We start from the raw sequence: 27,609 nt of genomic DNA on the forward strand, positions 1-27,609 counted from the left end.
GTATACTAGATACGACCGCAGGGTTGGCGTTGGATAACGTCTGTTATGTGTTGTACTTAATTGTGTATATTATATTTTAGGAATATACCTTAATAACTCTTTTGCGAAAGTTTGGTGGCCCTGAAAAGGGCCGTTTTGTTGGGCTGATGTTGTTGACAATGATGGAACGGGCGACCTTGTTGGACGCTTATATAGTAGAACAGAAAATATCAGAGGTGTCAGATACTCGCATACGTACGTTAAACTCTTTCTTGATAATGTTGTGGCCCTGAAAAGGGCCATTTTTCCAACGCGCTCGGCGTAGTTGCCCTTGCGGAGCAGACGGTGAATACGACCTACTGAGAACTGCAGCAGCTGGGCATTCCATGACGGCGGCTCAGTATACCGGAGCACTGGCACCAACGCACTCGGCGTAGTTGCCCTTTCGCCCCCAGGCTCTGCTGCCGCTGCTCTGCTGCCGCTGCTCTGCTTCCGCTGCTCTGGTACTGCTGCTCTGCTGCTGGGTCGACGATCGGATAGACAATGATGGAACGGGCGACTTTGACTTAAATGATCTATATTTCTTGAATTTGTGTGGTTTACATGTATAACTTATCAAGTGACACAGATGCGTCTTTTCAACTTTAGTTCCTGTGAAATTTCAATTATTATTAATTACAGTTCCTAGTCCTATCAGGCCTGTTTTAGAGAATGACCACCTTGGTGGGATTGGTTTGTTTGAAAATTTGAAAAAGGAGACTACTTATAACTACTATTTACAACTACAACTAACCTACAACTACTATGTACACCTAACCAACTATATACAAATTGCTTATCAAAGCATGTTCTGATAAATTACATTTTTGTGCAAATTTAGTCTTAATTTCGTTAATTTTGGAATCTATTTTGGCAATGCCTGCCTCTTCATGTAAATTTGTTATTCTAGTGTCGAAAGGACGATCAAGAACCATCCTCAGCACTCTATTCTGAGCGACCTGAATTTTGTTCCTGTGAGTCTGTGCACATGATTCCCACACCGGAGCTGCGTAGAGGATCGCAGGTGCTATGATTTGTTTGTAGACGGCCAGTTTGTTCACCCTTGAGAGGCGGGATCTGCGGCAAATCAGCGGAAACAGACACCTAACCAAGGTAGAACACTTGACTACAGTTTTCTCTACATGCGAACGGAAGAGGAGTTTTTCATCGAACAACATCCCGAGATAGGTCACTTCGGTAGACCACTCAACCCTTGTGCCATCCATGATTACAGTACAAGATGGAGCCGGTTTCAGTTTGGGCGATTGCCGATGGAGGAACATGATCGCTTGTGTTTTGGTGGCATTGATTTTGATTTTCCACGTGGTGGCATAATCAGCAAAGGCGTTAAGGCATCGTTGAAGTTTGTTCGTTATTTCGCGAGGCATCCTTCCTTTGACGGCTATTGCGGTATCATCTGCGAACAGGAAAAACACGCAACCGTCACCGAGGGGAGGAATGTCGGAAGTGTAAATGCTGTAAAGCAAGGGGCCCAGCAGACTACCTTGCGGGACTCCTGCTGGGATCGAAAACGTGTCTGAGAGACAACCATTCAACGATACCTTAAACGACCTTTGCTGGAGGTAGTTACGGGTGATTTTAATAAGATGTAAAGGAAAGTTGAAGTTACAAAGCTTGTACACAAGTCCGTCATGCCAAACATTGTCAAACGCCTTTTCAACGTCTAACAAGGCCATGGCTGTGGACTTGGATACAGCTTTGTTACTTCGGATGTTATTCATCACCCGTACTAGCTGATGATTGGTGGAGTGCCCCTTTCTGAATCCAAACTGTTCCGGAAGGAGAATGTTATTTTCCTCGACAAACTTGAGCAAACGATTGAGAATGAGTTTTTCGAACAATTTGCTCAGTGCTGAAAGGAGGCTGATTGGTCTGTAGCTTGAAGGCAATGTTGGATCCTTACCGGGCTTGCGGATTGGTATGATTTTTGCTACTTTCCAGATGCTTGGAAAGTAGTGCAGTTCCAAGCATCTGTTGAAGATAGCGGTTAGAAGAGACTGCACTTTCATGCTGAGTCTCTTCAAGATCAAGTTGAATATACCGTCAAACCCGGGAGCCTTCATGTTCTTGGTGCATTTCAGCGCTGAGCAAATTTGTTGTACTGTAATCATATCCGCCGGAGGCACGACACAAGGGGAGGTATCTAGGTTTTGAACGCATTGCGCAACCTGATCATCGAGCGGACTTTGGATAGTCGAGCCAAGCAAATGCGATGAAGCGACATGCTTGCCGATCGCATTTGCTTTCTCCTGTGGGGTGATTAAAAGCCGATCGTCATCATTTTCGACTTTGAGAGGTGGAACGGGTTTGGGATGATTTTTAAGGACCTTGGCTACCTTCCAGAATGGTCTGGAGCGGTCATCCAGATTCTGGACAACACGCCCGAAACTTTCATTTCGGAGTGAGTCCATTCTGAAAGCAATCTGCCTATTCAGATCGGCCATTTCACGTTTTTTGCCCAGATCTCCAGTCCTCTGAAACTGGCGTCTACGAACATTTCTCAACCGAATCAGTAATTGGGTGTGGGAATCAATAGCAACAAACTTACCCCTCACAGGAACTTGTCGAACGCATGTCTCGTCAGCCTCGGATATGGCCTGTTGGAGTCCTTCCAACGCCCGGTCGATGTCATCTACGGTGTCGAGTAGTGGATTTTCATCGATGTTGCTGTCCACCATTCGACCGTACTGCACCCAGTTGACATGGTGGTAGTCTTTACGCAGGCAGCCTCTAGCAGGAACCACGTTGACACCGACTTCAGTCACCACCGGTTGGTGGTCGGAGCTGAGATCGTTGTGCGCCTCCGGCTTGGATAGTCCGATGTTTGACAGGAAAAAGTCTAGCGTGGAGGGATTTCCCGCCGGAGAGATGAAAGTTGGCTCGTCCGGAAATTGCACTGTGTACAGTCCATGTTGTGCGTGGTCGAACAATAGACATCCGTTTCGATTCCTCTGGTAGTTCCGCCAAGCTTCATGGCGGGCGTTCAGGTCGCCCCCAACGATGAATCGGGAGCTAGTACGGGTGATGGCGGTCAGTTCCTTCTTGAATTGGATTCCTAATCCGTTGCTTGCGGTACACTGGCGTGGGCAGTAAACAGCGATGAACCGGACGTTTCCAGTTGGTGATTCCACCTCCACACTAATGGCCTCGATGATAGAAGTGCGGATGTGGGGCAGAGTGCAAAACTTGATTCCCTTTCTGACGATGATCGCTACACCACCCCCCCTGGAGCTGGTGCGATCAAGCCGGATAATGTTGTGGTCAGGCAACCAGAAGCTGTCACCAAACTTTAGGTGGGTTTCGGTTAGAAGACCCACGTCGATGCTATGCTTGCGGAGGAAGTCGGCAAGCTCAATCTGTTTAGCTCTTACAGAGCAAGCGTTCCAGGTAGCGATGGTTAGCGGTTTAGACACCATATTGGATGATGAACTTACCGAGCACTTGGATCTGTTCGGGCTTATTGCGGCACTTACGTAGAGCACCGGTCATGTTGATAAAAATCTCCATCAGTTCGTCTGCTGAGAACAGATCGGGATTGTTTGTTTGAGCTGTTGGTTGCCTCCAGAATCCAGGGGGGGATGGAGAGCTTTGTCCAGCAGAAGATCCAGACGTTTCTTGAGGGGGCGCGGATCGCACCCTGGGATTCGCTTGTCCACGAAGAGGTGGAAAGTCCTCTGTCCTGAAAGCCGGGGCCTTATCCTTCCTTCGTGCTGGTTGATTGTTGGTGGACGCTTGATTTCGGATGCGCTTGAAATCCTCGCGTTTAGGGCACTGCTTGTTGGATCCTTGGTGAGCACCACCACAGTTGGCGCATTTGGACGCCACAGCTTCATCCGCAGCACATTCGGAGGTGGTATGGTCTTGAGCGCAATTTCCGCAGCGTGGCTTAATGTTGCAGTTGCGGGTACCGTGTCCGAAGTTCAGACACCGCTGGCACTGAGTCACATCGCGATGGCCGCCACGGTATGGCTCCCAGCGAACGATGATGGAATTGATGGACCGGATGGCTTTCAGTGCGTTGAGCGTCACCGTTCCCTTCTGGAAGTGTACCAGGAAAAGGCTATCCGGATACGCCTTCACATTCTCGTCTCTTCTTGTCATTCGATACAAGGCACTTGGGGCCAGCTTGTACCGGTCCCTGATTTCTGATTCGATAAACTTCGGGTCAAAGTTTGGTAGGCCCCTGATGACGACCTTGAACGGCTTCTCACCGGGAATGTCGTGGGTAAAGAATTCCACCTTGGAAGTCCTCAGGTGGGCGACGACCACGTCAAACTCCGTTTTGGTACGGAGCATCACTTTAGTGCCGACTCTGCCCAACTTGTATTCGGCTTTAACACCCAGCGTCGCTAGATCCGCAATGAGCACATTAAGATGGGCATTTTTCACTACCAATGGAGGTAGCTTCACTTTTGCCGTGCTCATTTCGGCAGTATTCACGGTTTCGGCAGCGTCACCGAAATCTCCAACATCGCTGTTGTTCGTCGCAGTGACATCGGACTGGCCTCGATTCTTCTTCCTCTTCTTACTGCGTTTTTCCAACACAGCTGGCTGGATATTCCCATCCATGGGGAGAACAGCAAACCTGTTCGAGGTAGGCACACCGGAGCTTCCTTCTCCGGGATTCTGGACCTTCGCCGGGCTTCGCGACCGATGCTTCCCCATTACGGGGCACACACACACGCACGACAAACCGCGAAAGAGAGAACGCGAACACTATCGCAATGAACTTTTCAAACAACTCGAGAGAGCGAGCTAACACCGAACTGAACTGCTTGACGATCAAGCAGAGAATGGTCTGATGATGGAACGGGCGACCTTGTTGGACGCTTATATAGTAGAACAGAAAATATCAGAGGTGTCAGATACTCGCATCTGATGTCTCGGTTGGAAAAAGTATAAGAATATAAAAAAATCAATCGATTTTCACCATCTTTAGACAATGGTTTACTTTTAACCGTTTTCAATAGTTTACCAAATGAAATCAATAGTTTTGAAACATTCAGCAAATTGCTAGAAATATTTCCAATCGATTGATGCCCTTATCTCGTATATCTATCGAGAGACGGTTGAGTTATTATCGTTCAAAATCTTTTAATTTTTCGTAACGCATCCAAAATGACTGTTTTCAATTTTGTACCCCCGTATGTTGCCGAAAGACGTTATCCAACGTCAAAACACAGGTATGTCAGTAAATCTAAGTAGCTACGTAGTAATGGAACATCTTTTCAAGGTTTATAAAACAAAATCAAAAAGCTAGTGTCCAAAATATGAACAGTATATGTCTAATTTATGGATCATGCCTATATTTTTAAGAGTGCAAACTTGATTTTCTATGGATCACTTTCATTAGTTTAAGGTTCTAACAATTTCAAGGTAATTCTTACAATTTCAAGGTAATTCTTACAATTTCAATGCTCGTTCATTAGATGTTTAGCGGTACATTTTTACAATTGGGTTGCTAAATTTTACTGAAAGGGGCTGTCCATAAACTACGTAGACAGTTTAGGGGGGGGGGGGGTTGACAATTATCCACGGACCATACAAATTTTAAAAATTTTGTATGGACAATTGTCTACGCAGGGGGAGGGGGGGGTTATAAATCTCTTAGATAATGTTTAACTATTTAATTTGATGTTTGGATAAAAAACAATCTTCCGCAACATTTTCAACAGCTGAGATAATTTCCCATAAGATTAGCTATAGAACTTTTTAACAGTGCAATATGTAAAAGGCTAGAAATCAATGAACAAACGGTTTGGTTTTTCCATAGTAACTTCCACATAATCTTTAAATGGTTTGTGCCAAGTCAGTTTCTTACCAAATGAGTTCAAATTTTAGGAGGCTAATCAGGACCCGATTTGAAGACGTTTGAGCAATGTGGAGCGCAAATTCCAATTTTTGCACCAGTCTAGTGTGTATGTGTGTTACACAATATTGAGCCACGTGTTCTAAGCAACCACGAGACCGAATTGGACGCAAAAACCGCCAAATGAAAGATAATATGTACAGCAAAAAATAAACTTTAATATTACATCCAAAAGGATGCACTTCAATCTTGTCAAAAATCTCATGTAATTTTTATGGCCACAACAATAAACAAATGCAGTAAAATCAGCGTAAATTACACCATATTTTCGGAACGATTGAAGTGCATCCACTTTGATGTGATATTAATATTTTTTTGCTGAGTGGTCACACAGAAAGCTTTTGTAATTTTTTGGAATCGGTCATTGGTTCCGGAGATATAGCTGGAACATTTTCCGATGAATATGGGCCGTGAGTCTAGAAACTACTTTAATCATGTTAAAGCCTTCTCAAATCACATGAGAACGAAAAAAAAATGATCAATAGTCATGATGCTCGTCTAGAATGAAATTGGCCGCACCCGGACATGTTCCGGGTGCTCCAGGGGAAGTGGCCAGTTTCTGACATGGACCAAAACCTATCATGCGACACCTCAAAACACATGCTAATTCAAAAACAAGTGCAATGGTGGCTATATTATAAGCCCAGGATCTCATTAGACACATGTGGACATGTTCCGGGTGTACCTTGAGTAGTTTACAGTTCCTTTCAAGGACCAAAAACTATCATTCGACACATGAAATCAATACGTAAGAAAGGTCAGATCTCACCATAGGTGGATAAATTCAGTTTTTTTTTCACATGTCGTTTTAAATATTAAGACCAGAAACTGTGCATGGACGCTAATAATCCCCAGTCCTCACCCTATGCCGATTCTTCGCAATACTACATGTAGCAAATTCTTACAAAACCATCAAAACACGGCATTAATCAATTTTCCACAACTATATATTTTTCACGGATTCCCCAAATCGATTACGCAGTTAAATAGTGAAGCAACAAGTAATCACTTATTATGTGCAAGAAATGATTTAGTTCGCTTTAAGAATGTGATGCTTGCCCAACAATTCTTACCAAGGCTATCATTGATATTAGAAGTAGACTCAACGAAGAGAGTGAAAAAACAAGATAGCATCATCAATAGTGTGAAAAGGAATGATTAATGCAACCAATCAATTACGATCCTGTCCCGAAGGTGTCTTGGGCTTTAAACGCTTTCGTTCTAATTGGATAAGTACACCTGCCGTTAGATCCGATGATGTAAATTTTTCTTCATGCATCCCATTTCGCCTTGTACTTCTAGGACTGCAAGTACCGAAGTGGTTCAAAGGCGTGCTTAATCTGGTCATGCTGGGCAAAAATCGCTCAGATAAAATCAAAGCTTATTACGTTCATACCTGACTAGAGAATCTACGGAACCGTTTTGCATACCACAGAAGAAGTGGCTCGCTGTTCGTGCAGTTCTCTCTTTCCCCTACAACGGGAGACATGTTTCTGATCTTTTTGTTTCTTTTATGTGAATCAGATTGTCCTCCTCACCACGCTCTACAGTGAGTCTGCCTACTTGAGACGGGATGAATGTTTATTTTATTTGCAGAATTTTATTTGCAGATTTTACTACCAATTTATTTATTTATATTTTACCTTATCCTGTTGGCCACAATAAATACATGCCGCTCGGTCATGATGATTTACCATGATGGTTGCACTCTGCTTTGCGGCAGCCGATCGCTTAAGCGCTTCCTAAGTAGTGCCTTGAGCAGCTTATTCATTGAAGTTGAAAGAACATGCGGCCAGGATTACCAGATGTATAAGTTCATTTCTGATAAACCGATGATATTAAAAAGATTCTGTGCATGAAAAACTCTTCAATCATGTTCTTCAAACTTTTCCGATAATAATGAGCATTAATCCTTCTCCATTGATATCTGACTATCTCTCACGAAGACCGAAAAACTTTACCAGCTTTAAGTCTTCAAGGAGGAATCTCAATCCTATTGTTGATAATGCAAATGTGTAAAGTTATGAATATAGGTTGAAATTGCCACCAAATATTTACAATCGAATATGGACGAGTCGGATATGGAACTCGCAATAAAAGCGAACCATAAACCGAGCTACTGTAAACACAATACTTTTCAGTCCACGATCCAAGCATCTCTTCGTTGACGCTCAGCCGCGTGGATATTCTCCATTAAACCTTGGTCCGCGATACGCCGCATGAAGCAGTAACTAAACCGTCAAAGGCCAGATAGTCTCCCGGGAACGGCAGTGAGCGAAATCGGGGCGCAATTTATTGGCTTAATTTATTTGCCGTTCCTATAGATTTGACAATAAAGTGAAATCTATAAATGGGAGAAAGACATTAAAGTCTAAATCAGTACCAAGACCAGCAATTTGCATATACTCTCTCAGCGGAGATAAAAAGATGATTATAAGTCTTCGATCCTGCTGTGGTACCTGCGGTGCTGTGAGAGTAGTAGGTATTTATTAGTGAGTCAAGCATCTTTGAATTCAACATTTTCGTTGGCCATGCTATGCGTGCCTCCCATTACTAGTCATAAAAAATTGCATATTGTACGGCACACTGAAGCTGAATGTCAAGGATGCTTCTATTCAGGCTTAGTTTTGTCTCTTCAGTAAGTTCATCATCTAATTTGTTAAAAGGTTAAATTTAACGATAGGCATAAATGTACAGCAATGGGTCTTGTATAAAACTCCTCTTCAGAAAAACTATGTGACATTATGACCTAATAATCGTGTGAGAAATCTCTAATTTTCGATCAAATTGGTACACACACGTGATAAACGTTTAAACATAAATTAAACACTAACCGATCATTTCTCCATTATATTTTTAGCAATGACATAACTACGAGAGAAGGGGGCTAGGAGGGGCTGAAGCCCCCTGAGGATTAAGATATGTATTCCCCTCTTGAATTGTTACTACAATTACATTTTTTTTTATACATCGAAATTGTTCACTAATTGCCTGATTGAGAAATTCGTAAAAAATAATTTAGCCCCCCCTTAGTTACGTCAATGATTTTTAGTAGTACCTATAAAGGAAAGTGCGACACCTAAGCTGCACTTCGCACTATGCTTGCCCTCTGTACAAATGAAGTCAATTAATTTTGCTTACCATTACTGTTGCCGATGAACCATCTGGATAAAACAGGCATCTCGTAACTGTTAACTGCGGAGTAGATGAAAATAAAAATAAAAAATAATGAAAAACGTGAAACCATAAAATTAGTGAGTGACAAATCAAAGCAGTCGTTAAATGGAATAACGGTTATAGACCGTCGCAGTACTTTTCAGGGAATAGAGCAACATTTTAATAATTTGCATGAGGGATCATCCACAAATTATGTACGGTAAAAGGGGGAGTGGGTATCTCAATATTTCAAACAGTTTCTTACAATGGGCGCAGGGTGTTTAACATTTTCATTCGTAAAATATACTTCATAGAAATCACCTATTTCCGCTATATCGAATATAAACTACATTTTATCAATGATTTCACCGGGTACAAATCAATAATATGTTTGTTCCGATACTTTAGTTCAAAAGTAACAACACAAAGCCTTTAAGAGCACATAGTATGAAAATGTATACCCATTGTTCTCAAGACAAAATAGGCACTCCTAGTGAATCCATTTCCCTGCATTCATTCGTATGACCAAGAAAATTCAATGGCATTTCAATGCATTTGGGTGGAATTGAAACTCGTAGAAAGAATCTGGAATCAAAAAGCAGAATAAATTGTTGATAAAATTAACCAAATTGTGATTGTTTATCATACCCCAATTGAACCGTAATCAGTAGTAGAAACAACAATTAATTCAAATCCGTTGGAAAAAAAAATATGTAAAACGTGGGTAAGATGAAAATTAGACCAACTTTACTTTTACTTAAGGGTCCTGTGCACCACCAGCGGTGCAAAGGGCCAACGTGAAAGACTTCCATCCTAGGCGGCTGCTCGCTTTTGCCTTGACCTGGGCCCAGGTCAGATTTCTATCGACTTGCTTAATTTCCTTATTGAGGCTCCGCCGCCATGAGCCCCTGGGTCTGCCTCTGCTGCGATGTCCTGCTGGATTCCAATCCAGCGCTTGCTTGCAGATTTCGTTTCCGCCCCGTCGAAGTGTGTGGCCGACCCACCTCCACTTTCGCTCTCGAATTTCTGTTGCTATCGGCTTCTGATGACATCGACGATGGAGCTCGGCATTCGAGATCCAGTTGTGAGGCCACCAGGCACGAATTATATACCGCAGGCATCGGTTGATGAAGACCTGCAGCCTTTGGAGTGTTCTCCGCTGATACACACCACGTCTCGCTGGCGTATAACAACACAGATTTCACGTTCGAGTTGAAAATTCGGATTTTGGTGCGTTGACTTATCTGGTTGGATCTCCATACGTTTCGTAAACTCACAAAGGCAGCCCTAGCCTTCTTGATTCGTACACCTATGTCGCTCTTGGTCCCGCCGTCCGACGCCCCGCTACCGTAAAGTTGGAAGGGTTGCCCGTGTTGATATCCAACGATTTGGTCTTGTTGACGTTGATGGTGAGACCCGCCGCAGAGGAGCGTTCGGCTAGGTCATTGAGCTTACTCTGCATATCAGAGCGCCGTTGTGCTAGTAGAGCAACATCATCAGCCAAATCGAAGCGGTTGAGATGCTCCATGGTGATAGGCTGCCAAAGCAGCCCACGGTTCGGTACACGGTCAATTGCACCTACCATGATCTCGTCGATTACGATGAGAAACAGTAGCGGGTAGCGGTGATAGTATACATCCTTGTCTCACACCAGCGACTACCCGGATAGGGTCGGACAAGGCTCCGTTATGCAGAACTCTGCACGTGAAAGCCTCATACTGCGCTTCGATGAGGTTGACGATTTTATTCGGCACTTCCTTGCGTCTCAGAGCGCCCCACAGATTCTCGTGATTGAGACGGTCGAAAGCTTTTTCGTAGTCAATGAATACCAAATAAAGGGACTCTTGGAATTCATTGACCTGCTCCAGGATGATGCGGAGCGTGACAATAATGGTCCACACAAGATCTTCCGGCACGGAATCCTGCCTGCTGCCGTCGGAGAGTCGCGTCGATCTTCTCCTGTATCCGATTCAGGATAACTTTGCACAGAACTTTGAGAACAATGATGCCTCGCCAATTGTCGCACACAGTCAGATCCCCCTTCTTTGGGACCTTCACTAAGATGCCCTGCATCCAGTCGGCCGGAAAAGTCGCGGTGTCCCAGATATTACAGAATAGTTGATGCAACATTTGTGCGGATAGCATGGGGTCAGCTTTGAGTATCTCTGCTGATATGCGATCGATCCCTGGAGCCTTGTTGGATTTCATGCTTCGGATAGCTGCTTCAATCTCCTGCAGTGATGGGGCCTCGGAATTGACGCGAGTGATGCGCCGCACCCTAGGCGGATCATGCCGAGATGTTGATGGCTGGTTGGCCGTCGAAACTTGAAGAAGTTGTTCGAAGTGCTCAAACCAGCGTTTCAGCTGGTCAGTGGGGTCGGTAAGCAATTGTCCAGTCGTGTCCAACTAACAATTTTCACAATGTAAACGCTTTACTCTTTCATTTATTCAGCCTCAAGCTGTATATACGAAATGAGGCAACCTTTACTCAACAAGCAAAACTGGCGAACTTAGTCAGCTACTTATGACTGTTGGGACGGTTGGGAAAAGCTCTTATTGCATATCCATTAAAGCTTCATACAGCTGTTATCCTGCTGTTTAGTTGTGTGTGAACTTAAAAGACGCTTACTCAAATTTTTCCCGGTTATCTAATAATCACTACACAGCTTTCTCTTGAAGCCGGGTAACATATTGTTTACGCTATTTTTTGATGGAGGATTTTATTGAGTTTATTTTGCTGTGAAATCAAATTAATTGAAATTAGTTATAAGCACACCACCAAATTATTTACCCTGCACTAGAGGAATCTGCAAAAGAAACCGAGACGACCGCATTGACAAACCTTGACAATACCAACTGTGCTATGCCAACACTTTGAACTGATGTAAAAAATCTACATGCCTTTCTACAACAAAATCGCTGAACATAGGCTTTATAATAGTGCACATTAATCACTTTCCTCGACTACTTACTTCAGCTTTGTAAAGGAGAAGAGTAAAAGCTGTAAAACTGCACACTTATAAAAATAAACCTAGCTGACTGTAAAAATGCTTCCAAAGTAGCGCTAATACTGTTTATAAGCTGAGTACAGGTTGTTTAGTTGTTGAAAAAACACTTTTGATGTTTATTTTATTCGGCAAAGTGGTTGGTTGTGTAGAACCCATCAAATGAGTAACATATTCACTTTATTAGCTTTGTTTTGCAGCTACAAGTTTAAAGTTGATTATTATGTGAATAAAATGACATTAGCGATTATTGGCTGTTGTTATTCAGTTCGACTGACAAATTGGATAATGGTTGTGAAAAAGTTGAGTAAACGCTCTCCAAAACTATTTTGCGAGCTTCTGCTTGTAGCTGTATCTGCAGCTTGTTTTTCAGCTACTTTACAGCACAACGCTGAAAAAGTTGGCTTATAAAACTGAAAATGTTAGTTGGGGATGCCTTCGGAAAAGTTTTTTGGTATGCAATGCACTCCAGTACATATTTAGATTTCCGTCTGATGGTTTGTTCTGATAGGGCGCTTCAAACTCAAATTCTTCTCATTTGAGCAAGTCATAGAAATGTTCAATTGGGGAAAAAAAACCTCTAGTGACTTGGGCCTGGCTAACTCATCTAATTTACTTAAAAATCGCCTTAAGCCCAATATTTATTATTTTATATAATATTGTTCATAAAGTGAAAAAAATAAATTATTTAATAAAGTCTGTAAGTTCCCAGGAAGTAAGATTTACAGAGTACGCTTCTTAATAAGCCCAAAATGATATAAAACCGAAATCGTTCGATGGCAAAAATGGAAAAAATGGAAGAAAAATACAACCCATCGAATAACAACCTCCCACACCTTCCTTCGCGCTGCGGTACCATTCGTGATAAATAAAAGCTTACGGTGCAAATAATGAGTAAAGCCCTCAGTCACCGGCATGGACAAATGAGAACGGAATGTGCATAAAGAGATTGAATTATGATTTCAGAGTCCTTTAACGAAATTAACGAGATTAAAATGTGCATGCATGCAACATGTATCCCGGCGCCTGGTGTTCATGTCATCTATAGAGTCAAGCCCGGGCTTCGAAATGATCGTAGGTACGTACCCTTCTCGTCTGAAAGTGAAACCGCTCACGGGAAGGCTCCATAATGCTAATTGCAACAATAAGTCACTGCACTTTCACTGTTTCAAAACTGCTTCGTAGGATTTATTTCCAGAGGGGTTGGCAAATGAACTGATTTGCGTGTCTTATTTGCCACCAGTACGAACAGTGGATTAGTTGTGTAACGTTCCATATATGGCAGTGGAATGTTCAGAATTAGTTGATGGAGGGCTAGGCTTTTGTTGGCATTCTAGTTTGTTCGCCATCATTCAGAAATTGAACAAGCATTGCATTACGCAACCTAGACAAAATTATACGAATAGTATACTCAGTGAATGAAAATAATAGTGAAATCTTCATGAGCTACTTTTTTTACTGGGTGGATGTGATTCAGAGATGCTTCCTTCCAAAACCGTTATGAAGGACATTTTGCGGTACCATTACTGATTTCTCGCAAATGACAAATCGATCACATAACTCAATATAATCAATAGATAAGGGAATGTTTCCGCTGTCGTGTGGTGTTGTTGGTTTGCGTGATAAAAATATCGTTTGCGAAAAATGTCTTATAGATAATTATAAAATCGTATACCTTAATGCAATTAATATTCAACGTAAGATATGGATTTCAACTGGATTTTGGAGCTGTTCGGCATTTTACTATAGTATTTAATATATTTTATAATTTGAAAGATAACTTATAAAAGCTCGAGGCAATTATCGATCGATCTTTTTGAACACCTTCTTATATTATGAACTTTTAATCCACTACCATTATTCAGATCGACGAACGTTGAACGTCCATGAAGGTGAATCGTCGACGCTTTGGCAATAATTGCATTCAAATGAACTGTAATTGACACTGAATGATCCGTTGCAACGTCGCGTCGAGTCGGCTAAGACGAAATGAATTAATCAATACATGCGGAAAGCCATACTCGAATGAATGACAGAAATCCAAGAAACACGCAGCTTCCATTTCCACGCCAATCCCCGGCTCGCCTTTCTGCTACGTGTAGTGAAGGCGCTGCGCTGTGATGAGTTGAACGTACTGCCAATAGGTTCCGATAGCTCGTGAATGTCGCAGACAACTGATGTTGGAAGGTGTCGGCGGCTAAATGAAAGGCACTTGTCCTCCGCATGAACCTATGAGCTGCCGTTGTCGCGTTGAGTAGACTTCAAGTGCCGCCTTTTGTGGATCTTATTAATGTAGTGAAAATATCTGTTTATAGTAGGTATTGAACAGCACAAGATGCAAATTTGCACGGCTTGTAGGCGAGAAGTTCAACCGATTTTCAACAAGCAAAAGTGTGAAAACACAGTAGGAAAAAGCAAACGAGAAGAAATAACAACGAAAATAAACCTTGACGCTGATTAACATTATACCTCTTGCGCCTCTGAGCACAACTTTCGACAAACGTGACTTGTATGGTAAGAACATTGAGCTGTAGGCTAAAAATCTTGACATTGGTCAATTAAACCATGGCTCGTACACCTTAGCTAATATGTGAATGCATATGTACGTAATTCAACTCAGAGCAGGGACTTGGTGCACTCTAGTTGCAGTAATGTGGACTTCGAAATATTTACAATATAATTTTTACGATAACATTCCTTAAGATAACGACATTCCAGAGATTAACCCCAACACGTAAGGGCAGTAAACAGCGCACTATCGCAATTTGCAAAACAAGTGAATGTGCATTTCTACTACTGTTTTATCCATGTATTCCCAACTTGAAAATAAACCATAATAATGTAAACTCTTCCATCCCGTTGTTCAAAATCCCTGGATTTTGGCAATCCCGGTTCCAGGAACCCTTACTTCCCTAGAATTCTGCTTTTTGTGTTTTATTATTTGCTTTGTGCTGAAGGATTCCTCCCAGGTTTCCGGATGGGTATCACTAATTAAAAATCAGTTCCTGATGATTGTAGAATTTTGAACTCAAACTCTCAACTCAAGTTCTAGATTTAACATTATGTCCATATATTTGGATGATTTGAGATAGTTCCACATTACGTCAGCTGTAATCTCCGATTCCTCAGGAACGTTGTTAGAAATCTGATGGAAGTTGGCTTTGTTGGAGAATACTTAGCGGGATGCTAAAAGGAGGATTACGATTAAATCTGAGAATAGCTCCAGGATATCTTCCAAAAAAACCAATTATGAGGAGAAATCTAAGAAATTTGGGAAGACAAATGTTTAATTCTTAGGAGGCTTTCAATGTGAGTAGAATTCCAAGGGAAGGAGTGAAATTCAAAAGGAAATCTGAAATGAATTCAATGAAAATACTCATAATCTTTTCAAAGGGTTTCTTTCTGAGGAAAATTCATAAAAAAAAATCATTTGGATGATACACAGCAAAAAATTAATTTTGATATCACATCAAAGGTGATGCACTACAATCGTGTCAAAAATATGGTGTAATATTACTTGTCAAAAAGGACAAAATTATCATTAATACAGTGCATGTTTGTTTATTGTTGTGAACATAAAAATTACATGAGATTTTCGACATGATTGAAGTGCATCCTCTTGGATGTAATATTAAAATTTATTTTTTGCTGTGTAGCTTCAACGAAATTTTGATAACATTGCGAGAAGTATATTATGATATTTTTTTAAGGGAATTCTGAGAAGCGTTCCAAGTGAATTTCTAAAATAATTCCATGAGATTTTCGAAAGAATACAAATCGAATGCTGAGGAGAACACCAAGTGAATTTTCATGAGAAAACTCCGTTTAACATAGAATGGACTATTCTGAGGTCTTCAGAACTACTTGAAGGTTTCCAAAATTTTCCTGAATTTAATTAAACTGTTATGAAATTGTTTTGTAGTTTGAGAAACTAGCGTGATGCTCACAATACTTCTCATCAAATTCTTAAACTGTCCTGCTTTATTTTGGACTTCCTAAAGTTTCCTAAACTTCACTAACTATCATTAACTATTACTAACTATCATCTTCTCTTAAGTTTAAAAAAATCACTGAAGTACTCAAAACTTCTCTAAAATTCATGTAATTCCACTAATGCTAACTGAACTGTTCTGAGATTCTCTGTTTTTTTCCTGAACTGCCGCTCATGGGTGATTAGCTAACATTGTCATTGAAAAACATAGTTTTGAGAAAAACGCAAATGGGACCGACAGCGATGAGCGGCAGTGAAGTTCTCAAAATTTCTTTAACATGTATTTATTTTTTCAAACTTCAACTGGATCTTTGTTCTTTCCTGAAGTTCTCAAAAGTTTTTGAAGTTCTCATGAAGTGTGTTGTACTGCCTTGAACTTAATTGAACTGTCCTAAACATGTTTAAGCTTCTGTGAACTTCTAATCTTATGTGGAGACCACAAAAATGATTGTGATAACATCTCTAAAGTTCTCTGAAAATCTAGAAACTTCTTAAAATATCCCGTTAATTGCTTGAAACTAATGGAAATGAGATCCCCCTGAAATTTCCCCTTACTAAACATCTTCGAAATGCTCCCGCATTTTTAAAATGATCATAAGTGTTCCTGAAGTTCTCGGATCTTCGCTTAAGCTCTTTTAACTTCTATGAATTTCGAAGTTTTTAAAATGTTTCTGGACCTTCTTTAAGCTCCCGCAATTTTTCATGGAATCAAAATGAAATAATTAATGTAGTTCTATGATTTTCACTGAACTTCTCAAGTTTTTCATGGAACTGCCGTTAAATTATCGACACTAATTTATAACTTATTCAATAGTCTCTCCTGATTTTAGTAAAACTGCCCAAAATATTTCTGAGTTTTCTTAAAGTTCACTAGACTGCCCTGAATTTCTCAGAATTTGTTATAAGAACCCTCAATTTTACTGAAATTAATATTAATTGAATTTTCCATAATTTTCCAAAAATTTTATAAACTTAATAAACAGTCAAGGGACTTATCTGGACACCCCTGAAGTTTTCTGTGCTTACCTGAAGATCTCTAAATTTGCTAAATTTGTTCTGGTGAATTTTCAAATATATATATTCATAATCCCCTGACGCTCCTGAAGTTTTCGGATCATCATACAATTGGGAATATCCAATATATCGATAGAACTGTATTGTAAGTCACTGCAAATTTCCTCAAGTTAATGGGATTGTTCTGAAGTTATCTGATCGTCCTCGAAGTACTCGGAACTTTACTGAATATCATAGAACAATCTATAAATATCTAAATTTCTTAGAAGTTCTTTGGAATTCCTTCGGAAATCAGTACTTGCTAAAAGTCTCGCATTTTTTTATAATTGAACTTCGTTGACGTTGACAATAAATTTTCGCAATTTTTTTAAGTTCTTGAAATGTCAAGGATATTACACCCTTAAACTACTCTCACTTTTTAAAGATGTACTGCTCTGAAATAAATGGATTTTTGCAAACACATTTAATCTTCCCTGACATTCTTTGAACTTCTGTAAAGTTCCTGAAATATTTCTAACGTTTTCGTAATTTCTTTGAAGGTTTCTGTACTTCACTGAAATTAAGAGCTCTAAAATTCCTTAAAGATCTCTTTTCTGCTTTTCTGAGGTTCTACAAAGGTTTGAGCTGGACGATTTATCTTTAAGATAGTTAAGTATGACATATAAACCAGATTAGCAAACAAATACGAACTGGTTACAGTTACAGATTATTAAGGTACTTAAAACTTCTTAAAAGTTTCCACAATTTTCCTCCAATTCACGATATATCTAAAAAAAAAATTAACACCGGTGAAGTTCTCCGAAATTCTAACTTCTTAAAAGTTCCTGCACACTTCTTCCAGACCACTACTTTATTTTTACGGATAGTCTCAGTTCTGTCGAGGCTATCCGTTCTATTAGGCCGGTAAAGCACTTTTGAAAATACGAGAGCTGCTTAGTGCTTTATTCGTGCGCTCTTTCATCATCACCTTCGCGTGGGTCCCTTCGCATTGCTCAATTTTGGGCAATGAGAAGTCGGATTCACTTGCGAAGGTGAGCGCTATGGAAGGCGAAATTTATGATCGACAAATCGCCTATAGTGAATTTTTCTCTATTTATCGTCAGTAGTCGCTCGTTAGCTGGCAACATCAATGGAGTGAAGGGAGTTTGTCACGATGGCTACATTCAATTATCCCTAAGGTGTCGAAGTTTGCATGGTTCAAAGGGTTGGACTTGAGTCGAGACTTCATACGCGTGATGTCTCGTCTCATGTCCAATCACTATTGTCTAAACGCTCACTTTTTCCGTGTGGGGTTGGGAGACAGCAATCTCTGTGAATGTGGACAAGGTTACCAGGACGCTGATCACATCTTTTGGTCTTGTGCGGAGTATCGTGGAGTCAGATCACATTTTTATGATTTCCTTCGGGCTCGAGGTAGACAACCTAATGTTCCAGTTCGGGATATTTTGGCTAGACGCGATCTAGAGTTTATGAAACTCATATATGTTTACTTTAAGAATATTAGCCTTAGATTGTAAGTTTTATTAACCTTGTGTTTAGTTTGTATTTTGTACGTGTGGGGTTTTTTTTTCAATGTTTTTTTTTTTTCAAGATAATTTCATGTTTTAGGATTAATTAAATATTTGTATCGTAAACCACATTTCAAACCTCCTTCTTCCCTTTTCCCATCCAAAAAATTTTAAATCTCCACTGACCTCGAGACAACCGCGAGTACTCGGTCCAGTTCCTTTAACTTTAAATATAAGACAGTAATAATGTATAACGGAAAGGATAACTCGGCTCTGTAAAGTTTATTCGATTGAGCCTGTACAAATAAAGTAATTATTAAAAAAAAAAGTTCCTGCAGTTTTTCGGAATCTAAAAAAAACCGCAATGAGGTTCTTAAAGCTTCCAGTAAGTTCCATATATTTTCGGGATGTGAACTTCCCTTATATTCCCGCACTTCAGTGAAATTCTCAGCATTTGAGGTTTCATTCCTCAGGACTTCTGTAAAGTTTTTACAATTATTGTGAAGTTAATTTGAATTCACGGAAGATCTCTAACCTTTCATAAAGATAATAAAAACATAAATTACCTTATTTAATTATGTTTCTTTAATTATGACATGTTGAATATGTGTACATAGCATTGTACTTATCTTGGAGGCTGTTCATAAACTACGTAGACAGTTTAGGGGGGGGGGGTGTTGAGAATTTTCCGCGGCCCATACAAATTTTAAAATTTTTACATGGACAATTGTCTACTCAGGGGAGGGGGGGGGGTCAAGAATAAAAAAAAAACTGTCTACGTAGTTTATGAACAGACCCTTGTTCATGGAATACGAAATTTAAAGCCATTGATTATTTTGAGATCTTAGGCTTACAAAAAATAAGTGTTAAACTTCTACATTTAATAGATTTTAAGCTTTTTTATTATGAACCTGGAAATGTTGTGGAAAAAAAACTTGGAAAACTCAGAAAGTTTTATTAAACCAAATGAGTAGACACCCTGTAGATAGACAAAGACGATTAAACCTAATAAATCTCTATAGAAGCACAATACCTACAAATTGTTCGAAAATTAGTACAAAATGTTGGCATCAAATCCTACAAGGCAAGAAGAATGTTCAATCTTGAAATAAATTCACTCTAAAAAGTTGAAAATAGTGACTGATTACAAGAAAAAGTGACTTGGCCTTAAAAAAGAAAACTTTTTAGGTAGGGTAGACTACTTCGGCCTAATCGCCCATTTTGGGTCTACAGAGCAGAAAACTTCAAATAAATCCATGATTCCAGAGTTAACAAGTCAATTATGCGTTTGGTACGATACTTTAGTTAATAAGCTACCGAACGAAGTCAATGAGAACGCGTGATATGAAGGTTTGCACCCATTATTCCCAAAAACAAAAGAAGCGCTCAGACCGAATCAATTTTTATCTTCATCCGATAGGCCGAAGTGAATTCATTGGCGTTTCAATGGCGTTTCAATGCGTTAGGCCGAGTTTGGCGTCAAGAAGTAGTGTTAGACTTTTGGCAATATCTCAACGATTGGTTTCTCTTTATCAAATCTTATGGTACATGCGGAAAGGTAAATAAATTTGGAAGCCATCAGTAATAATAACATTCCGTTTGGTGCTAAACTGTGATTGATTAAGAAATATTAAGTGCGGGTTGTGCTTAATAGGCCGGAAATGAGGTAGTTAACCCTACTGCCTTGAAAAAATTTAACAAATCACTAAAAAGTGGCTCACTACCAACCTTGTATCTGATAGAGGGCAGATCGTACGTCGTTATTTCTTAGGTCCATTTGGTGTTTAATTTTTGTTAGGCGATTACAGTTGGTCTCCAAGACAGGCAGACTACCTTCGAATGATCTTACGGAGTATTAGACTTAAAGGTTTTTGGTAGACCTGTTTTAGTTCAGAGTCTTGTTCACCTGTTTAGATACTGGCACGTGTTGATCCCTGACCCATGATATAGCCCCCTCGATGGAGCAAACCAACACAACGTCTTTGGACGTCTAAAGTTGGACATTATAGTCAACAGCGGTGTCGACGTAGTGTTGGAGCTGATCCCAGTTGACAACAGGTAGACGACAGGTTGCGAGATGTTGATGGTCATGTCCGGACTGATTCATGATTTGAGCATAATTTAGGAAACAAACAGATAAATCACTGATTTCTCGCATTTAAATGCTCAATCTTGTAAACAAACTATACCAAATGGTAAAGAAATCATTCATCTACCTGATTGGGTTGTTAGTTTCAGAGATTGAGCTTTAAATCGCAAGAACCCGTCAATTGATGGGTTTGTTTACAAAAGCATGTACGCCCCAATCACGAATCAGTCCGGATGTTGCTAAAGTATATATTGATGGTTGTGTAAGCACCAGATCAACTCATCCGGGTAAGAGAGTCTGTGCTCAATATGTTGTAGGTAGAGCTTCCATCCCGGGATATCTCGGGATGAAAAATCTCCAGGATTTTGATACTTCCCGGGCTTCCCGAATCCTGGGAATAAATTTTATAAGTTCCAGGATCCCGTGCATCTGGTTTTTTTTTTTGAGTCATTTTCAATCCGTTTATATCGTTTTTGGCATATCTGGAAGTATGATTTGAACCTGTGATTGTTATCATAAGTATTGTAATATGATTTAAATATTTTCTCTTCGTTTGGAATTTATTCTAACTTATTTCAGGTATTCCACATAAACAGCACTTTTTGTTTATGACTGTTGCAACAAGAAGCACTCATGTCAAATTCGGTCTAGCAGTAAAGCAAACCGTGAACATTCCGATCAAATTTTATAATTTGTTTTTGTAGGTTACATGTCCCTAACCTGGGTCTAATAAGCAGCCGACAGTTATGATTTTATTCATATCTCAACAAATAATTGTAGACAAAATTTCAATGTCATATTCGATTATCATCAGCACAGCAAAAAATAAATTTTAATATTACATCCAAGACGATGCACTTTTTTTTTTTTTTTTTTTTTTTTTTTGTCTTTATTTTAGAGATTTTTAGCCTGAGGCTAGTTCATCTCTTAAGACGATGCACTTCAATCATGTCGAAAATTTCATGTAATTTTTATGGCCACAAAAATAAAAAAATGCAGTAAAAGCAGATAATGTCAGTTCATGCACTGCATTAATGATAATTTTGTCCATTTTGACCATATTTTTGACACGATTGAAGTGCATCCACTTTCGATGTGCTACTAAAATTATTTTTTTTGCTGTGAGCTCATCATTTATTTCACATTTTTTTTTTGCAATTGCAATTGCAAACTTTCCAGAAAACTTTTCAGGAACATGGATTTTACATCGGCAAACTGTCTCCATCTTACACCCAACAATGGATGTAACTTCGGCCTCTCGGCGAGATTGATGGTTATTTTTTTTTCAGCTCACTCTTAAACTCAGACTCACTTTTAAACACAAAACAATTCTCTGCATTTAGTAGTAATTTCACTTAGTAAATTGAACAAAATCTGAATGAAAAAAGAGCAGGAAATGTACACAATAAGTGCATCGTTTGCAAATCACAATTTTAAATGAATAGTAAAATTGTTGTGTCATTGAAATTGTGATGTATTGCTGAAAAAGGATTTATTTGAGGAGCTAGGCTCATCCTGTAAACCTACATAGGTGAAATCCAGGCTTCACTCATTGATTTATGTAATATTTAAAAACGTTGCTATGAAAACAACTTCACGGAATACTGAACAAGTTCTTTGATAACATTGTCATAAAAAAGAAAATCGAAATCTTGATCAACTTCACCTCGTTTTACGGTATTAAATAAAAAGAAAAATGTTTAAATCATTCGGTAGATAACAATCGTCGCGTAAACTTTTAAAACGAAATGATACGTAATTTCACTGCCTGTACACTTGACCTTGGGTACCGATATACATCGTGGTGAGCTAAACAGCAACTGTAACATAATATCCTTTAATGTGTATCAAGTCCACAAAAAGTGCACCTTGCAAATCTAGTTCAGCGCATAGCAAACCTGCGCCAGTCACCCCAACGCGCCTTCCGAGCAAAGTAATAATGCGCTGAGACGTTGTTTGCAGAAAGACGACACAAACTCACACGAAGGCAATTCATTAGATGGAACAGCCTGTTTTTAGCGGCCGGCAAATTACTATTATCGCACCGTTTAGCGTCGATCGAAGATCAGGTATTGCAATAACGGTACGGCTTTTAAAAGACGATAAAATTAATTGCTCATTTTATGCTTGGTTGTAAAAATAAATCAGCAACATTTTAAAATGTATTAATTAAACGTTTTATGCGTGAGAAAAATGGAAGCAAAGAAATGTTTCAAGAAAAATGGGAGCGATAGAAAAATTAGAACGGGCTACATTGAATATTTTCAAAGCTAGCGTCTTTGAAGTTCAACACATTGTTTCTGACACGTACAGATGACTGAGTGAAAATATCTACACGAGTAACTGAGGTTAGCATTGATGCATTAATTTCTGCGTTCAGGTCTCAGGTTTAGGTGCCTTCTAGCAGTTCATCTGTTATGTAAAACGAGGCGATCCAAGTAAGACTCTCTTTGAAACATTTGAGCGTGATGCGTGCATTTGCATTTTCATACGTGTGCTTGTGCATCCATCTTCCCGATCCACCGACTTGCCTGCACTCTAATGTAATCAACAGTGCATGTTTTCTCACTTTTCTTCCTCTCGTCGTGCTGCCGTTGCGATGTAACCCAATCCTCGTTCCACCAGCTGTTTGTAACGCAAATAAATAAACTCCAAGTGATATATTTGGATGTAATCATATCTCTCCCTGTGAATGTGCTATCTGCAGGTTAAAAAGCGATGCATTTTGCATCAGGGAAGTCCACTCCATTCCACGTGCATATGGCATAGGTATCTGCCTGGCTTTTAGATACATCTTCTTTAGCACTCGTACGCATAAAAAAGTCATTCCCGAGCTTGACGTTTACAAATTAAGCGACGTTTAATTAATTCTCGGCCATTGTGCATCAATCAAAGTTCTTATCTGCGCGCCTGTAGGATTAACTTGAGGAAGGTCTAGTACGCCTAAGTGCCCATAAAAGTGTGAAATTTCACATATCAGCCTGACACAACTATTACCTACTAGTGTGTACAACGCAGGACGTGACAGACTACGCAGTATTGTGGCAGCTATCAGATTGTGATATAATGCATGTAAGCGGAATTTTTAATCCGTTATTTGATGTTTTACTGGAAACTCGAAGTTTAGCTTAATATGATTTATTTCTTCAAACACGTTTTTCACTTCAAGGAGGAATAAATTTTTTGACAAGCCTTTTATTTGAGCTGACAAATGTTTGCCTAACATCGGACAGGTTTGGTCATTAGTCTGAAAATGTGAACGAAAATCATTAATCGGAAACCAAAAAAATATTTAAAATTTGGATCCCAAACCAGGATTTTCGTTTAGTAAAGTGGTCCCACTCGGCTCTATTATAGCCTAAAAATAAAAGAACTATAGATAGCATTCAGTCGCGAAAGACGTTTACCTCGTCGACGAATATTATTCAGAATTACCAACGCCAGTGACAGGCAATGGGTGACTCCTTACAAAACCTAGACAGAATTCTAAACGGCATTACAAACCAATTTTAAACAAACTCGGACACGGTCACGGAACGGCTGCTTCCAAGGCACTGTGGTCCGAAAAGGCAGTGTGAACAAAATATTCACTCCGTTACTGATTATTTTAGGGGGATGGTGTAGAAGTTGTTCAGGATTAAATGGTGCTTCATGGATGGTCCTCATTTAAATTTAAATCACGAATCAAACTTTTTTGTTTTAAGCTATTGGTGGTTCCATTCTTTAGCAATTTTTATGAAGACACCGTATTTCTAGCTCTTCATTTGACAATTCTTGTCTCTGTTCTGTTGGGTGCCTCTAAAAAATCAGTCTTTTAATCTATTTTTTTTTTTCAAAAAAATCTACGGGCACCGAAAGAATTCGAACCCACAATTTCATATTCAGTACACGGGTGCATTGCCAATTATACAACGGTGGACCTATGTACCGCAACCACTCAGTATCAGTCGACGTGAACAAACGTGAACGTTTTTGTTCTATATCACACATGCTGGATTAGCGGTGCCGGTGGTGTAGTGGTAAGCGTGATTGGTTCTCACCCCAAAAGGCCTGGGTTCAATCGCAGTCGGCACCACCGGGATTTTCTGAGGCATAAAATCTCTGATCATACCTTTCTTCAGAAGGGAATTAAAACCGTTGGTCCCCGGTTAATAAGTTGATGATGGGTCGATAGGTAGGGTCATACGAAGAAAAAATGCAACCCAAAATTTAGTTCTTTTTACTCAATTTTGGGTTGAGTCTCTTACTTGTACTCTCTAATGTTGTCAAAAAAGGATCGAGAGATTCAACCCAACGATATAGTTCAGCCCAATAAGGTACTTTTGAGTAAATTGCACACATAGAAAAAATCATGTAAATTTAGGTGCTCTGAGACTGACATATACGAGCGTAAAAAAAATAAAATTGGTTTTCGATTTTAGCTATTTTTGATATGAACCACTTTTTGGTGATGAACTAGCCCAGAAGTGGCAAAAAATCAGCTTTAAAAATATATGAACCACTTTTCGTTCAATCCTTTTTCCTACAATAGGAAAAATATTGATGACAGATTTATATATTCAAGATCCCCCATGAATATATAGTATAGTATAAGTATCAAAATACAGGGAACAGTGTTTTCTTTTAAATCGTGGAGATTTTGGAATTCAATTTTTTTAGTATTTAATTCATTATAACAATTACCCCAACAGGAAAATCAATTATGAGCTTCTGTACAACTAAATTCCTTAAATTATTGATTTACCCAGGAAGACTTATTGAATTTCCCCAAACGATTCGTCCGACTTATTCCAGATGTTAAATCCAACTAACGAGTGTTAAATAAAAAATGAGAATAATTTCAGTGCCGTCCAGCGCTCTTATGAGAGCAACGCGACTATGTTGCGTCGTACGGCTGACCAGGGCCCTTTCTCCAATATTCATTAACGTTTTTTTTGAAGAATAAACATTATGTTTTTAATAAAAAAAATACTGAATTCGTTGAAAAAAAAATTTACTAGCTGTATGACTGAAAAAAATCTCATTTTTTATTGAACACCCGTTACTCCAGGAAAAAATATACAAATTTCCTGGATTTATTCTGACTTTTTTCCTGGTCTTGCAACTTCTCCAGGAAGTTGGTTTCAGTTTTTCTAAACTTGATCTGGAAGATTCTTCTGACTGATATTGCCCAAGCAACACAATTTGTCATAAACGGGTTTCCATAACTATATATAACATATGCTTGACATGCGCAACTTATTTATGACTATAACGCAACCTACTGTATTGGACATGTTGTAAATTAATTTCATCCTTCCTACGAATGGAATTTTTTTAGCATCAATTTACACAACTTATTCTTCTGAGGAATTTTATCGTGCGAATAAAGTGCCTAAACTGAGATTCCTTACTGCAAACATTTATGCGGTTGCAAATTTATGGTAAATCTATACATTCTACTTCTAAAAAACTCATTGGCTCTTAGAAAAAGCTTAATATAATAAATTGAGTTGCATAAAAAATCCTGGATAAAATTCCCCAACCTTGCAAAAAAAAACAAATAGAAGATCAACATTCTTTTTTAATTATCTTACTTGTCTCTTTTACAAAACGTACATGTGATGTTGAAAGCAAAAATTAAATGTTTTTTTTTTCATTCTATACATTGCTTCGTTGGTCAGCCATATTGTGGTGCAGTTTGTAGAATGCATTGAGAAATTTCATAATTGTTATCAAAACATGTTTACAACACGAAAAACAAGAACATTATTTGTATCGTATATTGAAGTTATAATTAGGTATGGCAACTCTCAATTGCCTATTTATAACACCACTGCGACCAGTTATTTGATCTATCGTATAACGTGTCCTTAGTTTAGTGCATGTCGTATAACTCCAGCACTATTGAGAAATGATGAAGTATTCGGTTTTGATACAGTTATCATTCTTGGCTTCATCACAAGGAATCGATTCTAATTGAAAGGTCCCGCTATTTATACCCTTCGGAGTATTGGAACAAATTAGATTCCTTAGCAACAAAAATAAGCAATGACACCAATAATGACCATGCATCAGAACCCTAGTCTTAACCACTTCAAACTAGGGAACAACGAATAGAAGATTAGGAATCACATATTGGTTCAACTTGACGGGTTCGGAAAATATCTGTCTGTATGTGTGTATGAGGGCGCGTATCACAATTCTCCCTCCCCATGGACATGGAGGTTGACGGTACTGAAGCAAAGGGTTATGTTTAATTTCTTTATATTTGCAACGATGATGATTTCCTATAGTGACACATATCACCTTCTTAATGCTTCAGTATGCCTCAAATGATTAATTCTTGGTTGTTAATAGAACTTCCTTGATGAAATCGGCTGCTTCATGCAGACTAAGCAATTCTGATTACAGTATCAGATTTGTTCTGTATACAGAGGAACTGGGAGGGCTGATTAGAAACTTCTCACCAATAAAGTTATGATCTTCTAGTAAATTTTGCATATAATTTTATTAATATTTTATTTTATTTAAGCATATTATTTTTTTACAGTCAATTACATTAGCATACAATACAAGACATTTAATATTACATGCTCGTTTTGCGTAAAATAATCAATATTTATTTTATTTGTAATTACCTTTGAAAGTTTTTTTTTTCAGGTTTTTTTTTTCTGATCTGAAAATTTTCCCAGTTTGGTTAGAAGTTTCGAAGCTAACGCATGTCCACAGGCCTAATAGAAAGATAGGCAGAAAAAGTGTATTATGAAGAATGGTTGCATGCAGGGCTGCATCCACTCACTTGCTATAGATGAGTGGTTTTCGGAGTTTTGAATTCGTTTGATGTTGTAATGGAGACTTGTGTTGTTGGATGCGGGAGGAGATTGGAGGGCAAGTGTTTGATGCATAGAGCCTGTCAATTTCTCGCGATTCGTAATTCGTTGATAAAAAAATTGATT

The 27,609-nt window shown here is 39.2% G+C and overlaps 1 protein-coding gene across 1 annotated transcript in view; it reads right to left on the bottom strand.

The window, feature by feature from the left end:
• LOC135713517 (uncharacterized) overlaps positions 1-9,107 on the bottom strand; it is a 122,297-nt gene extending 113,190 nt beyond the window's left edge. The window contains exon 1 of the mRNA XM_065236645.1: positions 9,050-9,107. The gene's annotated coding sequence lies outside the window, so the exon portion shown is untranslated. The remainder of the gene's footprint in view (positions 1-9,049) is intronic.
• Positions 9,108-27,609: the final 18,502 nt, after the last annotated feature.

Source organism: Ochlerotatus camptorhynchus, unplaced genomic scaffold, assembly GCF_037179485.1.
Source record: "Ochlerotatus camptorhynchus isolate MF236.1 unplaced genomic scaffold, CSIRO-AGI_Acam_v1.1 ptg000562l, whole genome shotgun sequence".
In the NCBI taxonomy this organism is placed as follows: domain Eukaryota; kingdom Metazoa; phylum Arthropoda; class Insecta; order Diptera; family Culicidae; genus Ochlerotatus; species Ochlerotatus camptorhynchus.